We start from the raw sequence: 18,650 nt of genomic DNA, 5'->3' as shown, positions 1-18,650 counted from the left end.
GCTACACCACAAATTTCTCTTCTTCCAATGCTGTTCAGTACCTCCTCATTAGTTACGTGATCTACACATCTAATCTTCAGCATTCTTCTGTGGTACCACATTTCGAAAGCTTCTATTCTCTTCTTGCCTAAACTATTTATTGTCTTTGTTTCACTTCCATACATGGCTACACTCCGTAAAAATACTTTCAGAAAAGACTTCCTGACACATAAATCTATACTCGATCTTAACAAATTTCTCTTCTTCAGAAACGCTTTTCTTGCCATTGCCAGTCTACATTTTATATCCTCTCTACTTCGACCATCATCAGTAAGTTTGCTCGCTAAATAGCAAAACTCATCCGCTATTTTAAGTTTAACGTTTCCTAATCTAATTCCCTCAGCATCACCTGATTTACTTAGACTACATTCCGTTATCCTCGTTTTGCTTTCGTTGATGTTCATCTTATATTTTCCTTTGCAGACACTGTCCATTCCGTTCAGCTGTATTTCCAGGTGCTTTGCTGTCTCTGACAGAACTACAATGTCATCGGCAAACCTCAAAGTTTTTATTTCTTCTCCATAGATTTTAATACCTACTCCTAAATTTTCTTTTGTTTCCTTTACTGCTTGCTCAATATATACTCTGAGTAAGATCGGGGATAGGCCACAAACCTGTCTCACTCCCTTCGCAACCAATGATTCTATTTCATGCCCTTCGACTCTTATAACTGCCATCTGCTTTCTCTACAGATTGTAAATAGCCTTTCGCTCCCTCCATTTGATCACTGTCACCTTCAGAATTTGAAAGAGAGTATTCCAGTGAACATTGTCAAACGCTTACTCTAAGTCTACAAATGCTACAAACGCAAGATTGACTTACCTTAATCTATCTTCTAAGATAAGTCGTAGAGTCAGTATTGCCTTATGTGTTCCAAATTTCTACGGAACGCAAACTGATCTTGCCCAAGGTCAGCTTCTACCAGTTTTTTTTACATTCGTCTGTAAGGAATTCGTGTCAGTATTTTGCAGCCGTGACTTATTTTACTGAGGGTTCGGTAATTTTCACACGTGTCAACACTTGCTTTCTTTGGGATTGGAAGTGTGAGGATATTTCACCTGTCTCATACATTTTGCTCACCAGATGGTAGAGTTTTGTCATGGCTGGGTCTCCCAAGGCTATCAGTAGTTCTAATGGAATGTTTTCTACTCCCAGAGCCTTATTTCGACTTAGGTCTTTCAGTGCTCTGTCAAATTCTTCACGCATTATCACATCTCCCATTTCATCTTCACCTCTGTGTATGTGTGTGTGTGTGTGTGTGTGTGTGTGTGTGTGTGTGTGTGTGTGTGTGTGTGTGTTTGATTCGAATATATGTGTATATATATATATATGCATGTTTTCGAATCCGATATTTCATCTGAAATTGAAAGCAACTGATGTAGAACTTTGGGTAATAGAACATCTACGTATTCACTCATGTAGATGTAAATTTCGTTTGTTCAAAATCTCAAAAAGTTCTTCACCGATTGCCTTTATATTTTGACACAACGTTGCATTCGAATACGTGTGCGTTTCTATGTACCAATTGGAGGGCCGTATAGTACATAAATACGCGTATAATGTATAACGATGATATGTTGTTTGTAAAAATTTCATGTTCGTTTGTTCAAAATCTGAAAACTCCGAAAGTTCTTCACCGATTCCTTTGAAATTTTGACACAAGGTTGCAGTCTTATTAAAGTGTATTTCTGTATACTTGCGGAGCGCCACATGGTAGGGTGAGTCACATAAGAGGTAATATCCCTTTTAATTTGTGAACGCTTACACATATCGAAACGCGGCTTCAGGCAAATGTTAGAGCGTCGAGAGGCACATATTTTTTTGTTGGATTAATGTTTTTGGTGTTGGTATCAACGGAGATATTGAAGCAAGTACCTTTTTTTTTAAGTGGAATCGTACATATTTTATAACTGTATATAGATTGAGAAGACAATTGCTGTGACATAGAGTTTGTTAATGTTGACGTTGAAACCTGTCGTAGAAAATTCGAGGAATGCCCTAGAATTTGAGAGAACGTTGACCGGAATCGATATCAGCGGCGAAAGTATCGCCAAGCAGAGCTCACGTGCTACACTGTGTCAGAATGTCAACACATTTACCTGTTTAGTTGTCTGCACTACAGGCCGCTCATTTCTGCTTCAACATTCATTGTGTGCTTACATGCACACCAATGAGAAGTTGGATATACTACTGTTATATGGCGAATATAAAAAAAATTCCTGGGCATTGGATAGGGTGAAATTCTGTTGTCAAATGGCTTGTGAGGTCCCCCAATTTGATTTCTCTTTATTTCCTGATTTGGGGACCACTCAAAGATGTAGTCCATTACGAAGCCCCGAATATGCGAGAAGGTATATGTCGTCGCATCGGCAGTGCATGCTCTACCATGTTATCCACTATAAATACGCCTGTTCATCGTTCTTTCGAATAGCGATTGCAAATTCGCCTTTCAGTCCATGGTCAACAGTGTGAACACATGTTTAAATAAAGTGTAAAGTTATCTTTTTTCGAAGGCAAAATTTAAGTGATTTCGATGTTTACGGATACATTGCTAGTAAATTGTTTACTTTATTTACTTGTGTACGAAACTGCATAGCAACGTCGAAAAAGTCGACAGCGTGAATTGCAAATTAGTTGGTAACATTATCATTAAGCGCTTACGTTCAGCGTGAAACGATGTTTCGTTAAGGAAAATAATTATTTTGTGGTGTAAAGGTGGTCCTCAAAGTATTTTCAATACATTTTCTATTTTAACGAATTTATCCCTTATGATATAATGTAGGACAGTGCAAGTAGAGACTCATGTCAGACAGCATGTACTTTACTTCTATTAAGCACACAGCCGCAGACAAGAAAAGAGAGATCAAATCTTTCTTCTAACATTTAGATATTTAATTGCCTATAAGACCTCTTTATTTTTGAAGACTGAATAGTTGACTTCTCTGGCCCAGCTCACGTAAATCTGGGAAGATACAGATATGAGAAATAGTTTCCCTAAGCCTTCTCTGACACGCTATATTCTAACCCATGTCGTATTTCGATATACAATTTCGTAGGTGATCCTGCATGTTCGTATGTTGGTTCAACGAAAAATAAGGGTTTATTCTCGTAACGCAGGCCTTCCTTAACGGTAAAGAACTAAGCACCTTGGTTCGACGCGCCTGTCAGTGTTTGCGCCGCAAATGCCGTTTCCGTGCTCCGTATTCCTACATTCGAGAATACTTCTCGATTTTTTCGAACCGATTTCAATGTCAACATTAGCAAACGCTGCATCACTGTAATTTTCTTCTCAAGAGCTATCGGATGCCGATATAAAAAGTATACGATTCCAATTAACGAAAGGCACTTACTTCAGTATCTTCGTTGATACAAACGATATCAACAAATAAAAAAGCACGTGCCGCTCGACGCTTTAACATTTTCCGAAAACCGCTTTTCGGTATGTGTAACAGTTCACGAAATAAAAGGCGTGTAACGTATTATGTGACTCGCCCTGTATATGCAGTGAGTTCATTCTAAACGAAGACATTCAAATACATCGAAAACTAAATATCAGGTTAAAAAAAAGATATAATTCCAATTTGTTTATCTCGGAGGGAGACGTTCAACGATACTACACTCGACCACCGCCCCATACAGTGCGTGGATGGCGGTGGGGCAACTTTGAAATCTTCAGTGGGAACCCCCGATTTTTATTGTAGATTACTATTCTACGGCAAAACCTACGTACATTTTGTGTGAAGCAATTTCTTCGTTTCTCCACAATTGACACTGTAATCGGAGGAATAGAAATGGTTACACAATCGTAATTTATGTGGCACTTGAACATAGAAGTCCACGTGAGATGCCACATCCATGCTGCGACGGTGGAACTGGCCAGTATTTCATATCATCTACTTGCAAATCCCATTTGCAACGTTGAACACTTCCGATATATCGAACGGGAGACGATTCGACACGCCACTGTTGCCTTGTCATATCAAAACAGGCGGTAAACTGTGACCGAAGCTCACGTATCGTGCAGACGTAGAACAGACAGCGGCTCTAAACATTACCATACTTGCGTAGTTTTTATTGCCTTCACACCTATCATCTGGAAAAAAGACGTGCAGGTGGACGATGACTGTAGCAACAATAGAAGAAAAATATTGAAATGGTCCTGGTTTACGGAGAATGTAGGAAAGATGTTGGTGCTGCTGTTGCCTTGTATGCCGAGCATTTTCACCGTTCGTTCTTTTACAGCGTTGGAAACGCCTCTATGTCTGATGGCAGTGAACAGACCGTCAAAACGAAACAAAGCAGACGTGTTACAGAAGAATCTGATGAAACAGCTGTACTAACGACAGTGCACCACAACCCAAGGATAAGTGCACGGCAATTACCCCGCGATTCGGTTATTTCCGCAGGTAGTCGTGTCACAATATTGCATCGTCATAAGTGTCATGCATACTACGTGTCACTGCATCAAGAACTGCATGGCGCCAATTTTCATAACCGGGTAGAGTTTTGTGAGTAGCCACGTCAACAAACGCAAGTGACCCACACGTTCTTTACCGAGTTACTATCTCCCAATGAGTCTACATTCACAAACCAGGGCTTCGTTAACCGGCATAACATGCGTTACTAGTGTGGAGACAATCCCCACTGGTTACTGCAAATTGAACATCAACGTCCTTTGTCGTTTAACGTGTGGTGTAGCATACTGGGGAGCAAATCATTGATCCGTATTTTATCGGTGGCACGTTGAATGAACACAAATATCGAACGTTTTTGGAGCAGGAATTACTGATACTACTGCAGGATGTTGCTCTGGATGTTCGACAACGTATGTGGTTTTCAGCATGACCGGCTTTTTTTTCCCTTATGGGACTTAACTGCTAAGGTCATCAGTCCCTAAGCTTACACACTACTTAACCTAAATTATCCTAAGGACAAACACACACACACACTCTTGCCCGAGGGAGGACTCGAACCTTCGCCGGGACCAGCCGCACAGTCCATGACTGCAGCGCCCAAGACCGCTCGGCTAATCCCGCGCGGCCATGACCGTTTCCCGGCGCATTACGCAACTGAGGTATTAGACCGTGTTTACACTTGTCAGTGGAATGGCAGAGGTGGCCATATTAATTGGCCCGCTAGGTCGCTGGATTTGACGTCGCCAGATTGCTTTCAGTGGGAATATGTAAAAGATAAGTTGTACCAGCCGTGAAGACACGGTCGACCGCATCAGAAATGCCTGTGCTAACATTCCTGCAGATATGTGTGTGTCCTGTGTACGACCATTTTAAAAGAGCATCGCTGAGTGTACTCATGTTGGCGGTACTACGTCTGGACACTCACTCTAAATGGAAAAGCAGGGTAGCGTTCACCTCGAGCCACGGCCACAGTGGCGCGTCGAGACGCCTCCTGTTCGATATGTTGGTGGAATACAACGCTGCGAATGGGGTTTCCATTAGAAATCATGGAATACTGGACTGTCCTATCCTCACAGCGTGGAGGTGGAGATCTCACGTGCCAATGGATATTCAAGGACCACTGAGTAGCATGTCGTAAATTAGGACTGTGTACCCATTTTTATTCCTATTACAGCGCCATCTGTGGCGAAACGAAGAAAATGCTTCAGAAAAAACGTATCTATATTTTGCCGTACAATCGTAATATGCAATTAAAAACGGGGTTACCACTCTTCAGTGGGAACCGCGTGGCCCCACGCCACCCAAGTATGGGTCCCCCTCCGAGACAACAAATTGGGGTTATAATTTTTCTTGATCCGATGTGCAGTTTTCAACACTGAGACCTGGTAATTATGGAGGGCAGGATTGGGTTACGATTGTGGACGGGGCCCGAATCAATTACTAATAGTTTACTTTGCAATTTCACTCATTTATTTTAATAAATAATTTTTGAAAACAAGCCAATGAGGTGGCAATCAGACTTTCAAGACACGTAACCACAAACACGGCAGAAGGTCTTTAACGCGAAAAATGGCAATTATTTAAAATTTAATAATTTTGGAAAACAAGCCAATGTGTTCCCAACCAGAATTTTAAAGCTGGCAACGACAATCACGGCTGAAGGCCTTTAACGCCCAAAATGACAATTGTTAAAAAAATTAACAAATATACATGAAATACAGACAGAAAATAATTTTTGAAAAGAACCCAATGTGGTCGCAACCAGAATTTTAAAGCAAGTAACCACAATCACGACTGAAGGCCTTTAACGCCAGAATGGCAATTCTAAAAAAATTAAACGAACATACACAAAATACAGACAGCAAATAATTTTGGAAAACAATGCAATGTGGTCGCAATCAGACTTTTAAGGCAAGTAACCACAATCACGGCTGACGGCCTTTAACGCCTAAATGGCAATTATAAAAAAATTTAACAAATATACTGTCAAACGGCGAATGACATAGCAAAAGTTAATTTCAGAAAACCAACAACAGATCACCAAACAGGTAACACTAATTATGGTAATTTAATAATTCAATAATAAAATAAAACATAAGGCCAGTGACAGACGATGCTGCAGGAATCGACCTCTGAACAGGACACACCAAAAACCCTTTCGAGAGTGAAGAGAAAGGCAACCAAGAGTTGTATTCAGATCACAAGTGGTAACTCGGACTAGTGTCAGTCTAACGAGCGACTAATGATTAATCATGGTGAGGCTATCTGACGTCGAACAAAACAAATGCAAGATGTAAAATTACGCCAAAGCCGGAACTGGCGGTCTGGCTCCGCCCGCAGAATACTGCGCTTAGAGCGCCTGTAACAAGAAGGAATGACTACCGTAAGGTAGAAGAACGCCACTCAACCTACAGTCAAGAAGCTGTCAATCTTACACGCCTCACCGGACAGCGGTGGCAAGGCGAGGAAATGTACACTGCCGTTACATACACTAACCCCCAAGAGCAGGAACTGGAGCGTTAGCGGTCACAAGACAGAAAAATACAGCTGATTGAAAAATGTAAGAAGGTGAAAATAGTAATAGTAATTAGAAGCTCAGGAAGGCTAATCAGATCCGCCTTCTTAAGGTACTCCACTCGCTGCTTTTCGCCTCGGCGACACTACGAGCAGCGACCCGAAACCAAGTCACTGGAGAATCGCGAGATTTCACAGTGTTGGAGGTCCCTCTACGCGAATTGTTTTGCACTCAACTTAAACCTGCAGGATCCGGTTTAGACGAGGCTGTGCATCCTCGTAACCACTGCCCTTCCATCCGGCAGTCCACACACGGCAGTCCAGCGGTGTGTTGTTGCTCTGCGCGGACCTCGCTGCTCCTGCGTCCCCAACCGAACTCCACACGGAAGAAGCACGAGGTCGCCCCAAAGATAGGGCAGCAGAACTACATATCAATAAGCGCCGCTGCTGCGACTAGCGGACAGGCACCGAGTGGCGCCAGTGAACACGAGAAGAAGACAGACAACACAACCATGCCAACTAAACGATACGGTCTGGCAGAAATCAACACACGGTACCAACGCACGCCGCAGCACGGCTTAAAGGTATTTCAAGGTCTTTAGTTAAAATTAACATCCAGTATATGTCGAACATTAACAAAATCAACAAACTGCAAAGATAGATTCCTCACTGGAAATGGCCTGGATTCTCGGATACTGCAGGATACTGAGACGAACCCTAGTACGAATTCCAGATCTGGTGTACGCATAGTCCGCCTCCCTCATGCACAGTCGTCTGTCTGAAAGGACCCATGATCACAAACGCCCAAAAGAGGCTTGAAATGTTGTGTGATGTGGTTGGTGTCCGCGAGGGTACTTCTTTTGGTAGTACTTGTTTTTGTATAACCGTGCTGCCTTTCGACTGTTTCCATCTGCTTGGCCGGACACAATCACCATCTCGGCTTGTTCCCGAGATGAATACTGGACCATCCTGCTGCTTGCAGTACGCTGCGTCAATCACACAGCCTGCACCACACAAGGAACACACGGGACGTGGTGAGAGGAACTGTCATTCGTCAGCGCCATCTACCGTGGCAACAATGCAGTTCCGGACACAAGTTGATAGGACCCTTCTTCCGCCATTTCCAGTCAGGAACCCGCCCCTGCAGTTTTTCGCTTTTATGAATGTTCAGATACCATTTGGCTCTTCTGCAGGTACATAAAAACACATATATGCGTGACAAAATGTCGAAGGAAATGGTGAACAACATTGGATATGAAGTTTTTGCTAGAAACGTATATTGTACAGACATTTCTGCATAATATGGCGCTCCAGTGGGTATGTAAAGACACGCATGTATTCGAATGCAGCTTTGTGTCAGAATTTCGAAGCATTCGATAAAGAACTTTCGGAGATATACGATTTTGAACAAACTAACGTTTATATTTTTATTTACATAGTTTTAAAATGTATGCCACCATGTATTTTTCATTTTTATTCATGTTAATCCTACTAATGTATCATTAATAAAGTTAAGTAAAAATATTTTACCAAATTAAGTGTTTTAAGTGTTAGCTTTCTCAGATGCCTGCTGTTGCGAATGTGCTACATATCCAGTTGTACCTGAGAGTACAACGTAGATGCGACCTTATGTGTTCTACAACATTTCATTAACGATTACAAAACATCAGTTTTGATATCTTCTTTCAAGTAGCGATACAGGCTGGTATTATGGGCTCTAGCATCAGAGACCACACGTTCCAAAATTAGTCAGCCAACACGGTACTTTCCCCAACTATGACGATAAATTTAGAGCGTGTTCTAAGGCCATTCGAAAGGATGTTCATCCAACCCGCTACTCGTGAGCGAGACAGGAGATAGTGGTAACAGAAGTGTTCTCTGCTACAGATGGCGAGATGGGTTCCAGAGAACTGAGATGAATGTCATAAGATGTATTCGCAGTAGCGAATACGCACAACCGTCAGCTGTACAAGGAACGACGACAGTGAAAATCTGTGCCGGACCGTCACTCGAACCCGGATGCGAGCGGTCGTCTTAATAGCTTTGGCCACCGTGCACGACTCACGGCCAAACCCGGTCTTCCATATGTCGCTGTTCTTGCGTCGCGACCTGTACAAGCACACACCTTACGCAAATCCCGTACACGGGAAGACATTTAAATTCAAAGTCTCTGCCCGGTATGGACGAATAAATACGATTTTGCAGTGCCTGTGTTGTTACGACGAGTAATGCAACTTTCCTTCGGACATGCATCCACGTCAGAAGTAATATAGCATCGTTCTTGTTAACAACACAAGTACTGCAGTATCGTATGATATGAATGTGGACGAACGTAACAGCTTAGAGCTGCCCACTTGGGTTCCATTTGAACACAGGTCATTATCATGGCAGCTCTGTGACGATCGCACCTCATCTTCATTTATATGTATACTCCACAAGCCACTAGACAGGGCACAACGGTGGAGGTTACTTCGCTTCAAAATTACCCATGCACTGAGCGAGGGAACATTGATTGCATGCTTTCCACTATACGTGTCCTTGACTCCCTCGTTATGATTCTCATGATCCTTATGTGAGATACACTACCCTGGCAACAAAGTGATTACGCTGTGGTGCAATGTTCTTCGAATTTCAAGTTATATTTACATAGTTTGGTAAACGAATCTGCTGCTCTGAGGCCGACTGCTTCTCATATCGTACAGGAGTAGTGGCATAACGGAGATCGAGCAGTAGAGTAGTGCAGTCTTGGGAAAAGTGGCACAAACTTGCACAAGCAAAAAATACTCCTTTGCGACAGTTAACTAAGATTATTCCATGCCAAAAGGGTGCCGTAATCATATTTGAACTATATTCAGACCAACTGCAGTAGGTATCTGGGGATATTATAGGACAAACGTGTAGCTCTTCCCCGTACTTTGACAAACTGAACCAGAGATCTACGTTGACATTTAAGAAATCTTTCAGGAAGTAAAATTTAAGATGGTATCAACTCGATTATTGCTATTCTCCGACCTTTGGACCGATTTGGACAACCAGTTACTGGATGCCTACAGTTGAAAGTGGAAGTCAAACCACGGTGTAGTTCATTAATAGGGCAAAAGTGTCTTCATCTTCCACCTACAGCTACAAAACTTCAAAACAGATTATGTGCCAATTGTGTGGGACCAAAGCCAACCACATGAAACCTCATCATAATCTAAAGTTTTCTGCTATGTCAGCTGGTCTTTTGCGTCTCCGTTTCTGACACTCCATCACTACTTTCTGAATAATCTATGAGGTGCCCAGGATCTGAAATATATTCCTCCCTGTCTTTGACTTCCCTCCCAGAAAGCCGTCATTCTTTCCTAACACATGTTCTGTCAAGTTCCGTTTTCTTATTTTTATTGGTTCAGTAATTGTCTCTACATCAATCGCAATCATTTTTTCCATGCCTTGCCACGTCCATATTTCGGAAGACTTCATCTGTCTTTCTTCCTCTTTATCCTCGTTTCAACACATACAGGACGACGGTCGATACAAAACACGTCGTTACACTTTTCCTCATACCTTTGCCCCTATTTCCGCTCTGGTTTTCTTACAAATGTCTCCTTCACCATATCCTGGTTTTAATTTCTAAGCCGCTCTTTCAGTTGCTTTTTACTTTGCTTACTACCCCTTCTGAAAGCTTTGCGCATCTTCGAGTATTTCCCCATTCTCCATTATCTTTACCATTTTATTTCCTTTTATGGCGACTATCTTAGTTATCTTTGCATTGATTTTCATTTAATAGTTCTTTCCTTTACCTTCAATTACCTCCACTCTTAGCCGGCTGCGGTGGCCGAGTGGTTCTAGGCGCTTCAGTCCGGAACCGCGCGACTGCTACGGTCGCTGGTTCGAATCCTGCCTCGGGCATGGATGTGTGTGATATCCTTAGGTTAGTTAGGTTTAATTAGTTCTAATTTCTTGGCGACTAATGACCTTAAGTTAAGTCGCATAGTGCTCAGAGCCATTTGCCAGCCACCTCCACTCTTTCCTGAAGCTCTCTTTTGTATTTCGCTATAAGGCTGTGTCGTTCGCAAACCTCGGTCGGTATATTCAGTTTTTGCTCCTTATTCATCTAGAGGAAGTTTCTCAATCATATTCTCAAAGTACTAATTGAAAATGATACTCCAGAGAAAACATTACAATTACAAGAGTGAAAAAAATATTACCCTCCAAAGTCCTGGATCTCCCACGAGCTGTACAGCTGATCTATTACACAGCAGTGGAGTGCAGTGGACTTGGTAATATGACAGTAGGCTGCGTGTTACTTGTTAAAAAAGTGGAATTCGATAAAATTAGATACATAGTTACCCAATTGACAGAAAGATTAGCAGACTCCAGGAGCTTCGTGATATACAGAAAAAAATGAGGTATCTTTCGATGAGGAACCTCTCATACAATTCATAGAGCTTTTAAATGTCTTCCTCTTGTAAGAGAGGAATGAAGATTGCCGATTTTTCTAGCTTACAAATGGAATAGTTTCACTCTCAGTAATTGGTCACAGCTCTATTCGTCATATTGCCGGATTGCAGGGGGAATGCCTACGGGGTACTTCGAATACGGTGTTCTAGCAAGAAAGCTTTATGAATGCTTAGGTGCATGTTACTGTGATCGGCGAGTTCATAGCGTGGGCTCAAGTATATACTGTATGATGATGAGAGGGGGGAGAGGGTAAAACGTGGAGTCGACAAGTAATCCTGACGAATGGCACTAAGGGGGCCGCCTAGTTTAACGTTCCCATTCGATGAAACATCACCTCCCTCCATGAGCTACTGTGGAAAGGTTTGGAATTTGATCCAGGACGCTGACTCAAAGTCTGATGCTCACGAACTTTACGCCATCACCAATCCGCCTTGATGGCCAACTAACGTTGGTGCAAATTTCTCCCACGAAGAAGTCTCGAATCTCTGTGTTACCAAACAGGCATGCGTTACCGACCTCGGTTACAGGAGTACGGATACCTATATCAATGAAACCCAAAGCGATTTCAGTAGCCGCAGTCACTGAGTAAAACTGCAAAGATCTTCAAGAACGGATACGAACGATACATGACACACAACATTTTATTAGTAAGTGGAGGGACATTACTTACACGACCGTCACCAACAGTCTTATCCGTCAAAAATACGCTGTATGCGTCTACTGGAATGAGCTGACGCCGAGCGTGTTCCTTTCCGGCTGATGATAACTGAAGTGCAGGCTAAGGTATGATACTTTGACGTTTCGCAGGATAAGAAATTTAAATTGTTGGAGAATTACTAAGTTATACAGAGTGGCAAAACTAAACGATCTGCAGAACAGTGAGTGCGACGTGATGGAAAAGGAAGAGGTGGCCGTCAAGTGCAGTTAAAAGTCGCAAATACTTAGAAAACATCTACGTTTACTGTACATTCTGGACAAAAATTGGTCTCTCAAGAAAGAATGTGGTTATACCTTGTGCCAGTCACGTGGGTGACAGGAGTGAGTGGACAAAATTTGAAGAAGGAACGATAATAGAGAAAGAGAGAGGGTATAGTAGACGATAAGTTGCAGTACAGAAATGACTGGGGAATGGGGTTTGGGGGGCTGACAGCTCAAGCTATCTGCCCTTTGCAATCACTAATACCTGAGTATCGATCGGCAGTGTGGGATCGGTACCAGAGAGGATTCATAGAGGAAAACGACAACATTCAAAGCGGAGCAGCAAATTTCGCTACAGTTCCATTAATAAGGATGAAAGCGTCAATGAGATGATCAACCAACGATAGTGGCATACGCTGCAAGAGACGCGTTATGCGTCACAGTGTGAATCATAATTAAAACATCGAGAGCGTACATTCGCGACTGTAACAGGAAAAGAGGGAACTGACACTGCACACAAAGCACCCTCCGCCACATGGTGTAAAGTGTCTTGAAATGTATGGATGAAGAAATAGAAATAGAAGATTGACGTTCTCGGTGCAAGACAACGTAATTAAGAAATGTCTCACTCTGCAGGCAGACGCGGACGGCAGTCACACCGCCCTGCCCCTAAGCCCCCTGATTTGTTTCTCCTAAAATGCTGGGTTTCCTGCGTCTTAGTATGACCTCTATACTGTTACCGGACTTTCGTCTATTTTATTCAGCATTCAAGTAGTGGCAGGTGTAGCTGTCTGCAATGACTGGGGACTGACCGCAGAATTTTAACAAGGTGAAAAGACAATAACAACTATTAATACAATGAAGCACCAAAGACACTGGTATACGCGTGCGTATTCAAATACAGAGATATGTAAAAAGGCAGAATACGGCGCTGCGATCTGCAGCGCCTTATATAAGACAGCAAATGTCTAGCGAAGTTGTTAGATGAGTTATTGGGGCTACAATGGCAGGTAATCAAGGTTTGAGTGATTTTGAGCGTGATGTTATAGTCGGCGCACGAGCGATGGGACAAAGCATCTCCGAGGTGATGGAAGTGGGGATTTTCCCATACTACATTTCACGAGTGTACAGTGAATATCGGGAATCAGGTAAAACATCAAATCTCCGACATCGCTGCGGCCGGAAAAGGATCCTGCAAGAACGGTATCAACGACGACTAAAGAGAATCAACCAACGTGACACTGGTGCAACCGTTTCAAAATTGCTAAAGATTTCAATGCTGGGCCATCATCAAGCGTCAGCGTGCGAACTATACAACGAAACATCATCGATGTGGGCTTTCGGAGCCGGAGGCTCACTCGTGTAACCTTGATAAATGCACGACACAAAGCTTTACTCTCCGCGTGGACCCGTCAACACCGACATTGGACTGTTGGTGACTGGAGACATATTGCCTAGTCGGACGATTCTCTAGCGGACGGACGTATACGGGTCTGAAGAACAACCTCATGGTTCCACAGACCCTGCACGTCAGGAATGGACTGTTGAAGCTTGTGGAGGCTCTGTAACGGTGTGGGGTGTGTGCAGTTGGAGTGATACGTCTAGATACGACTCTTACAGGTGACATGAATGTAAGCATCCTGTATAATCACCTGCATCCATTCATGTCCATTGTGCATTCCGACGGACTTGGGCAATTCTAGCAGGACGATGCGACATCCCACACGTCCGGAAGTGATAAAGAGTGGCTCCTGGAACACTCTCCTGGGTTTAAGCACTTCCGCTCGCCACAAGACTCCACAGTCATGAACACTATTGAGCATATCTGGGATGCTTTGCAACGTGCTTTTCAGAAGAGATCTCCACCCCTTCGTACTCTTAAGCGTTTATGGACAGCCCTGCAGGATTCATAGTGTCAGTTCCCTTCAGAACTAGTTCAGACATTAGTCAAGTGCATGCCACGTCGTGTTGCGGCACTTCTGCGTGCTCGCGGGTGCCCTACACGATGTTAAGCTGGTGTACCAGTTTCCTCGGCTATTCAGGATATATTGGCCATTAAAATTGCTACACCATGAAGGCAATACACAATAAACGTCATAATAAGTTATACTACTTACTTGGATATCAAAATGATTGGCATTCATTCCAGGTACACGACGCTGTTAAGACTAACAGAATCTAGATTCTGTGTATAAAGAAAGAACACGCAGCCGTTTCTGGTTCAGAAATCGCATTTGATATTTATTGTTAGTAGCCCGTGGTAAGCCTGTTACACGTTGCCCATGGCAACACGTTCTCCAGGTCTCTAACCCATTCAGACCATCTGATCACAGGAGACCGAGGCACTGGAAAGCTACTGCACACGACTCCTTACAGTTAACGCACTCTGGCACTGAGCTGAATAGGCATGGAATGAGACACCCATACATGCCATCCATCTGCAGTTCGTCTCAGTGCTTAGTCGGATTTCAGCCGTTGTTGCTGCTCGATGTACAGAGATGAAGGTAACGTGAAGGAGCATCTTTCTCAACGTTTTACTTTCGCACCATTTTCTCGAGTCTCAGTGCTAGTGGCAATTTTCCACTTCGGTATGGCGGTAGTAACGAATAACGAGGTAGCAGCTGTAACAGCTTTTCATTTGGCAAACGACGTAGTGTCAGATAAATCACTGTGTCAGCTGGAGCTGCGTTTTCAGTAACTAACATTTTAGGGTGTCGGCAATGACGTGTAATTAAGAATATTAAAGCGATATCGGAAAGAAATTCATGAACGGCGCTGGAAGTGACTATACTTTCCGGATCAAATTATGGAAGCTGTGTGGCAATAACGTATTTTACGTGCAAACAGTCCATCAGCCGACGTTTATTAAGATTTATGAACGGAAGCACAAATGTTTTCCTTTGCAAACTAATTATCTCTGGTTGCGCAGTAATAAATCTTTCTACAGCAAACAATGTAACAGCATACGGCCTCATAATAACATAAATGGCCTCATTCTGAAGGAAACAAACGCAGATTTCAAGCGCTCGTCATCATCACGACCTTCGTAATATCAAATACTAGCCTTTCCCAAGTGTCGGGCAGCTAATACAAGAACAGTTTCATTATCTGCCGATGTGTAACAGTTTTTGTCGATACGTTAATCATTTTCGGAAAGCCTCTCAAAAGATTATCTTATGCCACTTGCTCTCTCAAAAAATTTTAAGAAATCTTCTTTTCGACTGAATTACTTACTTTATACACTTCCAAATTCGAATGGAATATACTCTAGCGCGTATCCGAAATTTTAGACGGCATCTCTCGTGCTGTTAGAAGTTTAACTACATTTAATTCACTATGGTACAAAATTCAAACAAATTCCAGTAATATTTAAAACAACAATTGTAGACAACTTTTGCTTTCAGGGCCTTTTCCCTAGAATAAATAGCTGGTTACATGATTAGGAAACTAACATAACAAAAATTATTATTTAGCAAAAATAGAAGCTATTCTTGCAATGCTTGATGCAAATACATCTACTTTTAGAGCAGCAGGCAACATATAATGATCTTTACTTCATCTCGACAAGTTGTTCACATAACCTGCACGTCGGCTTTCTGTGTATTGCTGTCCCTGGGTTTGTCTTGGATTTGAGTACTGCACGTTGGTATGAGAAGGCGACAGGCTGATGATCCATAATGGCTTACCTGAAATAGCAGAAAACCACATGTAAGCAAGAGTTAAGTGGGAAATATTAGTGCTTCTGTGTAAAAACTTTAGTTCACATGCTTATCGTTACGGAGATACAGGGCACTGGTTTAATACTTTCTTGCCAAATTTTTTACTTGTTAAGAGGCTAATTTGAGGATTTAAGGGACAGTAAAACCTTATCCTGGCAGAATAGGATGAAGCTATCATACAAGCCACAGAAATCAAGAATTACACATGCAGTACTTAATGTAACTTCAGATCATACAAAGAATGAAAGACGAAGAGTAGTGTACCTTGAATTACCTGATGCTCACTGATCTACAGTCACAATATTCTAATTACATCAATAAATCACTTGTCTGTTTCATTTAAGTTTAAAAAAATCAGCAGTATTATTTACGTAGGTAAAATCGTCAATACCGCAGTAAGTTCGTAATACAAAGGGCATTGCACTTGATTCTTTTAGATAATCGAAACATATATGTTTATGACACTCGAAAAATACGGTGAGCGAAAGGAACTTCAGTACTCCACGTTGTTTAATACTGATGGACAAAACTCACCACTCTCCGTGATAAGAATCGTTTGAAACAAGTAGCCAGGTATCATATGTAACGCAAATGCTTATGTGAAATAATGATATATATAAGCGTACTTATAGTGCTTAGGTTTAGATGAAGACAGATAAGGAAATCCGCGTTATATTACTGAAACATCTGTATTCAAATGTTTTTTATAGTAAATGTTAGTATCGCAGCAAGATTAGGCTGTTTAGCAGATAATACGTACTGCCTTTGACACCCAGCTATACAAATCTCATCTTATAAGAATAGATAATACAACAAAGAGCGTCAAACCTTAGTCAGAATCAGAATCTAATAAAATCGGTGGACCTCGCTGTCATAGATTACTGATAAAATACTGAGGAAATCTGCTAGGATATTTTGCAGTATAAAAAAAATTTGATAGTAATATGTTAAAGGACAGTCATATAACAGAATCCTACCTGCAACTGAAGAACGCAGGGGTTCTCATGTTGAGAAGGCTATTTACACTTTAGTCCATAATATGCTTAATTCATTCGACCATAAAGTGCACGGTGCTTATAGCGACCGTGATTTTTCAAACGCACTTAACTACGTGAATCACGTCGTATCAAATGAACTGGAATGTTATGGTGTCACAGGAAATTATGCGAATTTATTCAATCCATGTCAATCGAATTCGAAGGTTTCGAGAGGGGAGAAGACCTTAATTAAATTATAAATCTTCATCCAAATGTTAACTACACTCATGTTCATAAATTAAGGGTAGTAGCAGAATGTGGTGCCACACAACGTGGCACAACACAAAACTGTCGCTAATAGCATAGGCACAATGGGGAACACACACGACACAGATCTGTCAGTCTACGGTATTGGTGATAAGTTGAGAAAACCGTCCCGAAACACGTGCTACAAAACGCCACTGTTTCCTGTGCATGTACCCCGACATCAATATGGGATATGATCACCATGCACACGTACACAGGCCGCACAACGGGTTGGCACAGTCTGGATCAGGTGGTTGATCACCTGCCGGGGTATAGCCTCCCATTCTTGCACCAGTGCCTGTCGGAGCTCCTGAAGTGTCGTAGGGGTTTGAAGACGAGCAGCGATATGTCGACCGAGAGCATTCCAGACGTGCTCTATGGGGTTTATATCCGGAGAACAGGCAGGCCACTCCATTCTCCTGATATCTTCTGTTTCAAGGTACTCCTCCACGATGGCAGCTCGGTGGGGCCGTGCGTTATCATCCATCAGGAGGAAGGTGGGACCCACTGCACCCCTGAAAAGGCGGACATACTGGTGCAAAATGACTTTCCAATATGCCTGACTTGTTACAGTTCCTCTGTCAAAGACATGCAGGGGTGTACGTGCACCAATCATAATCCCACCCCACACCATCAAACCATGACCTTCATACAGTTCCTTTCAAGCACATTAAGAGAATGGTATCTGGTTCCTGGTTCGCGCCAGATGAAAACACGGCGAGAATCACTGTTCAGACTATACCTGGACTCGTCCGTGAACATAACCTAGGACCACTGTTCCGATGACCATCTACTGTGTTCTTGGCACCAGGCTTTATGGGCTCTCCTGAGACCAGGGGTCAATGGAATGCACCTTACTGGTCTCCGGGCGAATAAAACATGACTGTTCAGTCGTCTGTAGAGGACAACTGTCCCAGTGGCTGCGGTAAGGTCCCGAGCAAGGCCACCTGCAGTACTCCGTGGCCATCTGTGGGCACTGATGGTGAGATATCGGTCTCTTTGTGGTGTTGTACACTCTGGAGGTCCCTTACTGTAGCGCCTGGACACGTTCCCTGTCTGCTGGAATCGTTGTCATTGTCTTGAGATCACACTTTGTGGTACACGGTGGACCCGTGCTACGACCTGCTGTGTTTGACCAGCCTCCAGTCGCTCTAGTATTGTACCCCTCATAACGACATCAGTATGTGTTATTTGAGCCATTTTCAACACAGAGTCACCATTAGCACGTCTGAAAACGTCTGCACACTTACTCGCTGCACCGTACTTTGAATAGCACCAACATACCTATGCTTATGTGGACTGCTGTCAGCGCCATCGTG

Source organism: Schistocerca nitens, chromosome 5 (genome assembly GCF_023898315.1).
Source record: "Schistocerca nitens isolate TAMUIC-IGC-003100 chromosome 5, iqSchNite1.1, whole genome shotgun sequence".
Classification (NCBI taxonomy): Eukaryota; Metazoa; Arthropoda; class Insecta; order Orthoptera; family Acrididae; genus Schistocerca; species Schistocerca nitens.
This window is presented reverse-complemented; position numbering follows the sequence as displayed.